We start from the raw sequence: 13,805 nt of genomic DNA on the forward strand, positions 1-13,805 counted from the left end.
TGGAGAAGGGAAAGGCAACCCACTCCAGTGTACTGGCCTGGAGAATTCCAAGAATTGCAAGGAGATACATGTGTAGTACATGGGGTCATAAAGAGTCAGACATGACTGAGAGACTTTCATTCTCACTTTCCTAAGATAAAAGTAAAAAGTGGCAGTGCTCTGGAACCTGTGGACAGGTTGTGTGCACAGGACCCAGAAGAGGCCTCCTAAACAACAGGTGACTGGAGAGCAGACGCTGGGACAGGCGTGGCCAGGTGGAAGGGGCAAGTCCTCCATCGCTGGCCCCCAGGTCCCTGGTCCCAAAGCCCACGAGATAGAACAAGGGGATGCGAGGAGCCCGCCCACTAAGGAAAGGTACAGCTTGTCTCCTCCGGGCCTGTGGGGTGGGGCAGGGGCAGCAGAACCAGCCCGGTCACCACTGACCGCCGCCCCTCCTCTCGGGCTGCGGGGTGCGAGAGCACAGGGTCAGAACGGAGCCGGGGGCTTTCGTGGGGTGTGGCATTCCTGGGCCGGGCTTCCCAATCCTCTCCCTGAAAGCCACTGGTTGGGGGGCTCCCAGAGACTGGGGCTGGAAGCCCTGGATCTGGGGGGGAGGTGTCTGGGAACACATGCCACCCTCCTCTCTGGGAGACTTGCTGGTGGGCCCGTGATGTTGGGGTGTAGGGCACCCAGAGGGGAGCACACGGGCCACAGAGGTCAAAGGGGAGAGAGGAGTGGTCAGCTTGCCTGGATAGGGGCTGGAGGCTGGGACACATGAGGAGATGGCCGCCCCTCAGAGGGGGTCTCCGGGGAAGCCCAACATTCCCCGGAGCACAGACACCCCCGGGATGGGTGGGTACCCGCACAGAGGCCAGGCCACAGGACGGCAGGCACAGGCCCCGCTCAGGGGATAGGCGGGGATGGGGAGGTTCTGAGCTGGGGGTTGAGCGTTAAACTAGGCGCGACAGCTGTAACCAGAGGAGCAGGAAAGGGAGATATGACAGACTGTGGTTAAGGCAATGGCTGAAAAAAATAAAGCATACCCGGGTGATGGCTCAGAGTACCCACTATTCAATCAAACAGTGATCTGACTGTCACTGTGATAGCATTTAGTCACTGTGGTCACACAGATGAGCTGACTTTAAGGAAAGATTACCCTCGAGAATGAGGGTGGGCCTCACCCAAGCAGTCGAGAAGTCTTCTAAGAGCAAAACTGGCTTCGCCGAGGAAGAAGCAAATCCATTGTGCACAGCAGCGGCAATGCCCGCCCCATGAGGTTCAGATCTGCCCTGTCTGACTCCACGTGTCCTAAGACAGAGCCTCAAGACTCTCCCCGTCCATCCACGTGTCCATCCGCTCCTCTCCTTCTCTGTCTCTATCTTCCTGGTTCTGCTTCTCTGAAAGAGCTCTGACTGATCCATCCTTGGGGCCTGCAAGGGGCCACAGACCAAGTTGCTTTGAACACAAAAGTCCCCTTTTCAGTGTCCTGCGAGGATGACCGTCCTCGGTCCAGGAAGTTTTATTACTGGCCAGCTCCAATGGATAGAAAATTATTTGTTTCATGCCACAACAACAAAAACCTCACACTATTCTACCCTTCTTTCCTACCACATTTCATTGCACTGATTTAATGCTTTAGAAAAGGCTAAAGACATTAAAAACTAAAACACAGATTGAAGAGCAGAAAGCAAAAAAAACAGGCCACCTGGAGCTATCTTCGGGTTTCCAACCCAGCAACATTTCTTAGCCCAACAGCTTCAGAGGTCAAATTAGTTGAGTGCCATGGTCTGTCATCCACGTGTTGTCTAGACGCGTGGAGTTTAGCCTCAGCACTACAGAAGGCGATCATTGCCAGCATCACGCCATGGACATCAGAGGGAATCCGTTTCTGCCGTAGGTCTAGAAGCCTTAGATCTGGTGTGGATCACGCAGATGCCCCCCACAACCTCTCCGCTGCACCCTGATCCCGGCAAACAGAGCCGGAATCAGGTCTTGGACAGAAAGGGGCAGCGAGGCCTCAGGAGGCAGCCTCCCTGAGCCCTTTTCTCACTCAAGAGCAGGACCCGAGACTCAACAGCCTACTCAAGCCTTGGTTTTCTCACCTGCGGAAAGAGAGTAAACCCCTGCTTTGCACTGGGCATGTGAGAGACAGACATCATGACGCATGCAGGCGTGCACAGCCCCCATGTATGGCGTGGACTGACTGTGCAGTAGGAAGCACCTGCTTTGACAGCTCTCCCGACACTTCTACTTTCAGTATTTAAATGACCCTCTAGATGTTTTTCTCCCAGTTGCTAAATTTACTGAGTAAACACAAACCAAAATGGCTCAAGAAGCGAGTTTATGGAAAAGTCTCACCATTTAGTGGTAACATGCAGGCTTTCTATACCTGTCCTATTCACCGCCAGTGGGTGAAGTAATAAAATATTCATGTTGTGAGACACCTGTAGTACAGTAGACAATATAAAGGTTTAAGATAGGAAGGGATACACTCCAAAAAGGAACACTGATAATCTAATTTCAGAGACAAGGAAAGAGAGGTTGCTTATTCAGCTCTCTGTTTAAAACCACAAGGGTTCTCTACTGCTACTGATTCTATTTTATTCAGGTCAGTAGGATTTATAAAGGTGAGTCCACCAAAGCCCAAATGACAGCCCTTCCTCTAGTACTCTTGCCTGGAAAATCCCATGGACGGAGGAGCCTGGTGGGCTGCAGTCCGTGGGGTCGCTAGGAGTCGGACACGACTGAGCGACTTCCCTTTCACTTTTCATTTTCATGCATTGGAGAAGGCAATGGCAACCCACTCCAGTGTTCTTGCCTGGAGAATCCCAGGGATGGGGGAGCCTGGTGGGCTGCCGTCTATGGGGTCACACAGAGTCGGACACGACTGAAGTGACTTAGCAGCAGCAGCAGCAGCTCCTGCAATAGGAAGGCCAGGCTCTGAGGGTCATATTGCTAAGAGATACATTTTGGGGGTAGGGAGGAATGGAGCCCTTCCGCGTTATATTTTAAACAGAAAGCTGTTATTTGACTACAAATTATATAACTGGGAAAACCAACAGAGGCAATGGCCAGACCATCACGGTTGGACCACCCATACGAAAATCAAAAATACACACATAACAGCAACAGCCTCTCCACCAACAGCAGGTAATGGGGAAACATGATTAACAGGTGGACCCCAGGTATGCGGCCACAAAAATGACCAAGGGCCTAGGAACTCACGAGCCAGTTACAAGGCCTCAGAGCATGAAAACCCTAGGAAAGGCACTGAAGAGTACCCGGACGAGAGCCCTTTCCTTCTCCAGTGTGAGATGGCACTGTATCACAAAATGTAACTTTTCCACAAAGCAGTTCATACTTTGAAAGCAATCTTAGTAACTCTAATTGACTTTTTAGGTGGACAATAAAAATCCTACTAGCAATCTTAAAGAGAAAAACTGTCCCTTGCCTCACTTGTAAAATGAGATCAATCTGGTTTCACAGCAGAATTCAGGTGTCGTCCTGGGGAACGTTTGCTTGACTTGGACCCTCCAGCGCCTGCCTCAGCGCCCGGCACCTGGTAGGACCTCACAGACCTGCTGAGGGCAAGTGGGTCCTTTGGGAAAACCACCGACCAGTCACCTTATTAACTGCAACACCAAGTAATTACCTGAAAACTGTGAAAACTTCCCAGTGGAACCTCAGCTCTCAGCTGCAGCGTCGTTTCATCAGGGGAACCTCTCCTGACCCCAGGCCCAAATCGGCCCCTGAGTTCAAGCTCTTCCATCATCCCGCCCCGCTCTCCGTGATCTGTGTCTCAAATATAACTGGGTGGTCGGGTACTTCTTGGTCTAATGTCTTTCCTCTGGTGCCGCTTTCCAGGTCCCATCGCTTCACGTGGCACAGAATGAGCACTTTACCAACACGGGAGAGGGGGGCAGTGAAGTTGGGTCCCCTCCTCCAGGAATCGACATCACCACTTCCTCTAAGCGAGAGCTGCTTTCAAAGGATGCAGCTTTACCTCTGAATAGACACCCGAATGAAGGAACCACAAGCTGAACTCTTACTGTGACCAGCCGGCTAATCTTACGATCAAATACGTTCTTAATCAAAGTTAAAGGAATGGAAATAAATACCTACAAATCTTTGTACAATACTTAAATAAAGGAAATTTACTCTCATGTTTTCAAACAACATACATTTTAATTTTATGACTATTTCACAATTAAGGGTATAATAGCATCTTCTTCAAATGAAAATATGCTAGTCATTTATAGTTATGCATATAAATTTATTCTTTAATTTTTATTTTTTGAATTTCAGAACAGAACATTTACTTACAAAAGATAACCACTAATCTGCAACACTTATAGTTCAGTTGGTGCTATTTAAAGATAACATTGCAACTGGAAGCTTCTCCTAAGCTGTTTACTCTGGACCTAAGGTGACTTTTACATAGCTTCTGAACGATGTATTCCCCAGTATCTTGTTATGAAAAACCTCAACAGCTGAATTTCATAGTGAATAACCATACAGCTACCAATTAAATTTTACCATCAACATCCTTATACATTACATACATTGATTTTTTTTTTTTTGCAATAAATTGTGAGAAAGTTTAGGAATGCTTTGGAATGGCAAAACTATGTATTCTGCATTCAACATGAGAGAAATGAACTGAAAAGGGAAGCTTCAGAGCTAAAGTATTTATCTCCTGGTCATGTATGCATAACCAACCATCTTCTTGCTACGTGCCATCTCCACTGACTAGATGCACAGTTACACAGTTATAAATTATGCACATAACCTTTAATTAGTTCATTTTTTAGAATCATTCTGGACCACCTGTGTGGATGGAGTTACATACTGACCGAGTATCTATTATAAATGAAGCAGAAACGTACACTTCCTGACAAGACAGAGGAACAGAAATGGGATTTGTCCTACTTCCTGAAACAAGCAAAAAAACTAAGCTAAAACATATGGAATAACGGTTTGCAAGGCATGGATTTCAGGCAGTGAAAGACAGAGATTCCTGAGAGATGGGAAACAAATGCCCAGCTTTCTCCTTCAACAGAATTTCCAGGTTTCAGTATAGGCAGAAAGAACCCAGGTGACATTCAGCAGACACAGGTGTTAGAATTTGCAAGGCACAGTCCAAGAGAGGACAGAGTTGCACAGAGACAACTCCAGAGACTGCAGAGGTCTCCTTAAACTATTCAGCAGAGGAATGACCAGCACATCTGTGTCAGAAAACTACTGGAGCCTGCAAAAAGAACACCTGAAAAGACCAGGGACCCAGTACTCACCCAGGGCCAACAGCAGTGCCTGTTCCCACCAACCGGACTGCAAGAATTCATTAATTCATGGAGTACTGGGCTCATAATCAGAGGGGTCTTATCTCAGTAGAGGGGATCATTAGCCACCAAGTGACTACGACCACATTCCTTCCTTGTTGTTGTTCAGTCGCTAAGCTGTGTCCGACTCTTTGCGACCCCATGGACTGCAGCAGCACTCCAGGCTGCCCTGTCCTTTACCATCTCTTGGAGTGTGCTCAAATTCATGCCCACTGAGTTGGTGATGCTATCCAACCATCTCATCCTCTGGTGCCCCCTTCTCCTTTTGCCTTCAATCTTTCCCAGCATCAGAGTCTTTTCCAATGAGTCAGCTCATTAGTCCTTCCTAACACCTCTTAAAAGCAAGAATCAAAAGGATCAAACTGTTTGCAAGTAACTTAACTGCATCTGAAGCAAAGCTCCAGAACATTAGGAGAAATAAGTAAGTATGCAGTATTCATCAAGACAAAATTCAGGGAACTCCCCTGGTGGCCTGGTGGCTAAGACTCTGTGCTCCTAAAGCAGGGGACCCAGGTTCAATCCCTGGTCAGGGAATTGGATCCCACATGCTGCAACTAAGACCTGGTGTAGCCAAAAAAAAAAAAAAAAAGACAAAATTCACATGGTCAGGCATCCAATAAAAAATTAATTACCAGACACATAAAGCAGCATGAAAAATATCCTCTATAACAAGGAAAACCAATCAATTGAAATGACTTGGGACTGACACAATGGTAGAATTAACAGATAAGGCTAAAACAATATTCTGTGTTTATAAAGTTAGGTGGAGACATGAAGATATAGAAAAGACATAAACTACATGAGATGAAGACGACAGTGGGAGATGAAAAATTTACTGGGTGGGAATTAACAAAAGAGCTGAGACACTGCAGAAAATTACTGAACTTGAAGACAACAAAGGGAATCACCAAATGAAACACACACAAAAAATATAATGCTAAAGAGAAAAGGCGCACCCGTGAGCTGTGGGACAACTCTAAGAGGCCTAACACACACGTTATTGGAGTCTCTAAAGGATTATGGTGCAGGGGGCAGAAAAAAATGTTTGCAGAGATTAGGGCCAAATACTTTCCCAAATTTGATAAAAATTATAAATGAACTCCAAACACAAGAAGAAAACTACACCAAGGCACATCGTAATCAAGGTGCTTGATTAAAAAGAATAAAAGAAAAAGATTGTAAAAACCAACCAGAGGGAAAAAAGATACCCTAGGTTCAAAGGAACAGAGACAGGAAAGGCAGCAGACTTCTCATGACAAACAATGCAAGCAAGAAGAAAGTGGAGCATAATTTTTAAAGGATTAAACTCTGACCTGTTGCTCTACACCCACCAGAGGTATTGTGGGTTCGGCTCTAGAGCAGTGCAATAAAGTGATGTCAAAATAAAGCTAGTCACACAAAGTTGTTGGTTTCCCAGTGCCTATAAAAGTTATATTGAAACCGTATTATACTATATTAAGTATACAATAGCCTTATGCCTAAAAAAAAAAATGTACATACCCTAGTTAAAAAATACTTTATTGCTAAAAAATGCTAACCATTATCTGAGCCTTCAGAGAGTCATAATCTTTTTGCTGTTGAAGGGTTTGAAATATTTTGAGAATTACCAAAATGTGACACAGAGACACAAAGTGAGCAAAATGGTTGGAAAAATGGTGCCACTAGACTTGCTTGCACAGGACTGCCACAAATCTTCAATTTGTCAAAAACACAATACATAAAAAGTATAATAAAATGAAGCACAATAAAATGAGGTATGCCTGCATATCCTTCAAAATCAAAGGCAAAAGAATGACTTTTTCAGGCAAACAAACACTAGAAGAATTAATCGCTGGTAGACCTCAGTGGTGGGCTTCCCTGATAGCTCAGCTGGTAAAGAATCCACCTGCAAAGCAGGAGGCTCCGGTTCGATTCCTGGGTTGGGAAGTTCCCCTGCAGGAGGGCATGGCAACCCACTCCAGTACTCTTGTTTGGAGAATCCTGATGAACAGAGGATCCTGGCGGGCTACTGTCCATGGAGTCGTAAAGAATCGGAGACAACTGAGTGACTACCCATAGCATAGCACAGATCTCAGAGGTAAAGAATCCACCTGCCATTAGGAGACGCGGGTTTGATCCCTGGTTGGGAAGTTCTCCTGGAGAAGGAAATGGCCACCCACTCCAGTATTCTTGCCTGGGAAATCCCATGGACAGAGGAGCCTGGTAGGCTATAGTTCCCATGGAGTTGCAAAGAGTTGGACACAACTTAGTGACTAAACAACAACAGACGTCTGCTACAAGAGAAAGTTAAGAAAGTCCTTCAAGCAGAAAAAAACTGGTATCAGATGGATATCGGAATGAATAATACTGAAAATGGTAACTATCTGGGTAAGTATAAGAGAGTTTAACAATTATTTAAATCTCTTTAAAATGGAACTGTTTCCTAAAAATAATATACCATGGGGTTTATAACATATGGAGAAGATGTATGACAACAACAGCAGAAAGACTGGGGGAGAAGAAATGGAAGTCTGCTGCTGGAAGACATTTACGTGACACGGTGTATGCTCACTTGAAGGCTAACTGTGACACGCCCAAGATGCATTCTAGAAAAGCGAAATACACGAGATCAGTCAATAAAGAGTGATAGTTTAGGACTTCCCTGGTGGTGCAGTGGGTAAGAATCTGCCTGCCAATGGAGAGGACATGGATTTGATCCCTGGCCTGGAGAGATTCCACATGCTGTGGAGCAACGAGGTGCGTGAACCACAACGACTCAGTCCATGCTCTAGAGCCCATGAGCCGCAACTACCAAGTCCTGAATGTTGGGGCCTGAATGCTGCAACTACTGAAGCCCATGCCTAGAGCATGACCTCCATAAGAGGAGCCCCCACAATGAGAAGCTCGTACAAGTAGCCCCTACTTGCCACAACTAGAGAAAGCTCTCACAAAGCAATGAAGACCCAGCATAGCCAAAAATAAATTAAAAAAAAAAATTTTTTTTTTTGAAAAACAGTGATAGCTTAAAAGCCAACAAAAGAGATAAAATGTAATCACAAAAAATGTTCAATTGGTCAAAAAAAAAGCAGAAAAAGAGGAAAAGGGAACAAAACTCAGATAAATAGGGAAAAAATATAGCAAAATGGTAGATTTAAACCCAATAATATCAGTACTCACAATGAAAATTAATGGTTTGACTACCACTATCCCAATCAAAAGGCAGAGATTGCTTGACTGAATAAAAGCATAAGACTCAACCATATACTGTCTACAATAAGTCCACTTTAAATACAAAGATACAAATTGGTCAAAAGTAAAAGGAAAGAAAAAGATTTACCATGATAACACTAGTCAAGAGAGAGTTGGAGGGGCTATACTAACATACAAAGTAGGTTTTGGAGAAAATAATATTACTAGTGATAGAAGGATCATTTTACAGTTATAAAAGGAGTCAATTTAATTAATAAATAATACTAATAGTTATGTACTGAATAACATGAAGCACTTGATGCAACTGCAAGGAACAGAAATAGAAAATAAAAAACTCCAATTACAATAGCACCAAAAAATGAAATACTTATATTTATGAGTCTAAAAAAATACAGGGAAATCTACATGCTTAAAACTACAAAGATGACTAAAATGGGGAGATATGCTGTGTTCATAGACTGAAAGGTTCAATATTGTTAAGATATCAATTCTCACCAAATGTACGTATTCAATAAAATTCTAATTAAAACCCTTGAAAGATATTTTGTAAATAAAGACAAGCTGATTCTAAAATTAATTTGGAGAGATACAATAACTAGAAAAGCCAAACAGTTTGAAAAAGAATAAAAAGGTTGGAGCATTCACGTGATCTGATCTCAACATTTAATATAAAGCTAATGAACTTCCCTGGTGGCTCAGACGGTAAAGAATCTGCCTATAATGCAGGAGATCTGGGTTTAATCCCTGGGTTGGGAAGATCCCCTGGAGAAGGGAATAGCTACCCATTCGAGTCTTCTTGCCTGGAGCATTCCATGGACAGAGGAGCCTGGCAGGTTACAATCCGTGGGGACACAAAGATTCAGACACAACTGAGCGACTAACACTATCACTTTTCACAATCATGAAGATAGTATGGTGTAGGTGAGCAGATCCCTAGATCAGTGGATGAGAATACAGGGTCCAGAAACAGACTCACAAATATGGTCAATTTTTGAATGACCACATCAAAAAGGTGGAAAGGAATTCAATGGAGAATGGTTATTCTCTTTAACAAATACTTGGACATCCATAGGCCAAAAAATGAACCTCAGAGAAAATGGATCATAGATTTAAATGTAAAAGTAGGAATGTTCAGGAGAAAATTGTTTGAGTTTGGGTGGGGCAAAGACGTCTTACATATGACACCAAAAGCACTATCCGTGAGAGAGACAAATTATAAATTAGAGTTCATCTAAATGAAAAACTCCGTAAAAGACACTGTTAACATAAAAAGACAAACCACCCGCTGAAAGAAAGGATTTGCAAGTCACGCGTCTGGCGAAACATTTGTATCCAGAATATGTAACGAAGTCTCAGGCTCAATAACAAGAAAATAACCCAACTGAAAAATGGGCCAATGATATCAACACACACTTCCCCAAGGAAGATATGCAAACAAACACAGGAAAAAATGCTCAGCATTGCTAATCATCAGGGAATTGCATCTTAAAGTCAAAATAAGACAAAAGGCCTGGAGATACCAAACGCTGACAAGGAAGTGGAGCAACTGGAACTATTACATGTGACCGCTGGGGGCACAAAAAACCGCACGTCTACCTCGGAAAACAGCTTGGCAGCTTCTTAGAAAGTCAAACGAGTACTTAACGATATGACCCAGCAATCCCACGCCTGTGTGCTCAAACGTAACATCAAACGCGTTACGCTAAGTTAAAGGAGCTAGACTCAAAAGGCAACATACTGTCCGAGTCCATTTCTATGACCTTCTGGAAGCGGCCAAGCGACCGAGCTGGGGGACAGATTAGTGGCCGCCAGGGGCAATGGATAAGGGGAAGGTCTGATTTCAAAGATGTAGCGTGGAGTGCTTTTATTGGAGGGCAATCAGACTGTTCTCTACCCTGAGCGGTTACATGACTATACATATTTGTCAGAGCTCAGAGAACTGTTCGCTAAAAAGTTAATTTTGCCATACGGAAATTTCAAATTAATTTAAAAATGTTACAGAAAGATATTTACTAGGTTCTAAGTTCTCAAACCTTCTTGGTTCACAACGGCCTTAGTGTCTTCGTAAGTTCTTCACTGTGATCCTAGATCAAAAGAAACAGCTATCAATTTAGGAGCTTAAAAAACTCCAGCTTTTGTGAGGTACAACTGACATGTGTAACTGTACATAAACTGTACAAGTTGATACATTTAACATTTGCATACATCCTGGAAATGATCATGCAAGATGATAAACGTATCCATATCTCCCAAAATTCTTAGCAGTCTTTTGGGAAAAAAGGTACATGTAAGTTGGTTGGCTGGAGGTAGGGGTAGGTTTAGGTAGAACTGGGAAAGGGTGGTGTAAATACAAAGATTAACTTTTTTTTCTTTTTGTATTTATTTCACTTATTTAAAATAAGCACACATTTAAAAATAATTTTAAAACATCCAACAAAACAAAGGGTAATTCTCCCAAAATAAGAACAAATTTCCAAGAAACGGCTCACTGATATTTAAAGTAGAACAAGCATTCTCTGGATTTCAATAAGCACTTCTTGCTTTCATCTCCCCTTAGCTCATCTCTGACGAAAGCGCTTCTTTATCCCCATGTTACTCTGACTTTGGGAAAACAAAAACAACTAAGCAAAAAGGGGAATGCATTGTTCACTGGAAGGACTGATGCTGAAGCTGAAACTCCAATACTGTGGCCACCTGATGCGAAGAGCTGACTCATTTGAAAAGACTCTGATTCTGGGAAAGATTGAGGGTACGAGGAGAAAGGGATGACAGAGGATGAGATGGCTGGATGGCATCACTGACTCAATGGACATGAGTTTGGGTAAGCTCCGGGAGTTGGTGATGGACAGGGAGGCCTGGCGTGCTGCAGTTCATGGGGTCGCAAAAAGTCGGACATGACCGAGCAACTGAACTGAACTGATGATTTAAATCACCACCTGAAAGAAATCTGAAGACTACTGAAGCTTCATTTTTAATATACCACCTCCTTTCATTCAAAATGCCCTTTCCCCTCTCATTTGCAAACTATCTTCACCCTTACAACACATAAAACTTTTCAGAACACACTGTAAACATCAGATATAAAAACAGAAGGAGAGTATCCAACATCAATCCTTAATTGGAGCACAAGGCAATCACCAAGGGGATCTAGGCATGAAACCTCCCATAAGGACCAGAGAGAAACCCTCTGCTCTTATTAGAAAACGCTGACTTGAACCCCAAGCATAAAAGAAAACTTGCGAGGCACCATCTCGTCACTGACAAGCAGTCCAGATTAAAATATGGTGATGAACTCATTTCCCCTGGAAACTCAACATGGATCCTGATAAGGACGGTACTACTATTACATTACATACCAGGAGGGTTTTTTTAAAAAAAGAAAAACTTATTTATTGATTTTTGACGATGGCAAATGAGACACATGATCATTAAGAAATTTTTTAAAATTACAAAAATATAGTAAAAGGGGAAAATCCACATAAACACATCATGTAGAGGCAGCTTCTGTTAATAGTTGGCTCTAGACTCCTCTAGAACAGTCTGTCTCTCAGAGAATAAGAGTGGACTGCGGAAGGGCACCCCTGCATCTGATTCACTGACTTCTATGGAGTAATCCAGCCCCACAGAGATGGGTGATTCCAGAGAGGTCTACCTTGACGTCAAGCACTTCTGAGCCCGCCACTCCACTCAATCGGTGACCAAAGCAACTCTTTGTCCGACCTGCAGGCTATATTCACCTGTGACTAAGACTAGCCTTAGTGCCCTCGCCTTGGCAGGAAACTACTGAGTGAGGGTTACCGAGCTCTGACCAGGACTTGTGCTAAATTCCCCAGAAGAAGCCGGGGTACCGCAAGCCATTCTCTCTGGAACTGACAGCCCCAGGGGAGTTCGAGTTGTCACAGGCAGCGTGGGAAGGCTTAATCTCAGGGGACAGGGCAGGAGGACATTCAGCGTGACCTGGAGACACTGGCAAACACAGCGCCGTGCCCCAGGAAACGTTTCTGAGCCGCTCCCAGGCCACGCTGGTAGAACCCCTTGAGAGGAGTGCTTCTCACACTTTTTGGTCTCAGGACCCCTTTAAACTCCTGCAAGTTATTGAGGATCCAAAGAACTTTTGTTTGTGAGAGTTCTGTCTATGGACATTGACAGTATTAGAAATTAAAGCAGAGAAATAAAAAAAAAAAATACTTGCTCATTAAAAAATAATCAACTCATGTCAATATAAGTAAATTTATAAAAATAACTACTTTTTCCATAACAAGTAACATTGGTTATTTCATAAAACAACTCATATTAAATAAACATATTTCCTAAAACAAATTCAGTGAGAAAAGTGGCACTGTTTCACGTTTTTGCAAACTTCCTGTTTGGTTTAATTAAAAAACAAACAAACACAAAGCTGAATTCTTGTATCTGCTATGCTCAGAATGTTCATTTGGTTGAAATACAGGAAGAAAAACCTGTCTCCAGCAGATAGGTAGTTGGAAAAGCGAGGGGTGATCAATAGCTCTTCTAGATAATTGTGGACTTCTTTGATACTTTAGCAAAACTTGACAGGTGGTAGTTCACTGCTAAGCTGCTAAGTCACTTCAGTCGTGTCCGACTCTGTGCGACCCCATAGACGGCAGCCCACCAGGCTCCCCCGTCTCTGGGATTCTCCAGGCAAGAATACTGGAGTGGGTTGCCATTTCCTTCTCCAGTGCATGAAAGGGAAAAGTGAAAGTGAAGTCGCTCAGTCATGTCCGACTCCTAGCGACCCCATGGGTCTGCAGCCTACCAGGCTCTTCCACCCATGGGATTTTCCAGGCAAGAGTACTGGAGTGGGGTGCCATTGCCTTCTCCGGGTAGTTCACTAAAGGTTACCTATTCTGTGGAATCCTAAATCTTATCAATGAGGGGTCTCTAATTCCTGACAACCCTGTGATGTGTCTTGCACTTTGAATGGCTCTCCGGCCAATGAATGATTTTATAATATCATTTGTTGGTCATTTGCAAATATTGGCCTCACTGAATTATGTGTATTAATGTATTGTAAACAAATTGCCTATTAGGCTGAACTGCCATGCTTTTTAAAAACAGATTTATTGAGATATTCACATATCATACAGTCCACCCCTTTAAAATGTACAGTTTGATTGTTTTCAGTATATTCACAGGACTGTGGAGGCACCACAATGCCTAGTTCCTTTCATTGTGTATAGTAAGGATCCCACTCACTGGTATCAACACCAGTCTCAGCAGGACGGCTTGCAACTCTGGGAAGCTCAAGTCTGCACTGGCAGATACAAATCTTCTAAA

General features: G+C 43.5%; 1 protein-coding gene across 49 annotated transcripts in view; it reads right to left on the minus strand.

Annotated features, from left to right (window-relative positions):
- The window catches only part of PPP2R5C (protein phosphatase 2 regulatory subunit B'gamma), a 150,918-nt gene that overhangs the window by 36,477 nt on the left and 100,636 nt on the right, over positions 1–13,805 (minus strand). For 2 of the 49 annotated variants that reach the window (XM_081548847.1, XM_081548829.1), the window contains one exon: positions 10,521–10,591. The exons of the other annotated variants lie outside the window; for them this stretch is intronic. The gene's annotated coding sequence lies outside the window, so the exon portion shown is untranslated. The remainder of the gene's footprint in view (positions 1–10,520; positions 10,592–13,805) is intronic. 49 annotated transcript variants of the gene reach the window in all.

The sequence above is a fragment of the Giraffa tippelskirchi genome, chromosome 12, assembly GCF_054371585.1.
Source record: "Giraffa tippelskirchi isolate mGirTip1 chromosome 12, T2T-mGirTip1v1.2.pri, whole genome shotgun sequence".
In the NCBI taxonomy this organism is placed as follows: Eukaryota; Metazoa; Chordata; class Mammalia; order Artiodactyla; family Giraffidae; genus Giraffa; species Giraffa tippelskirchi.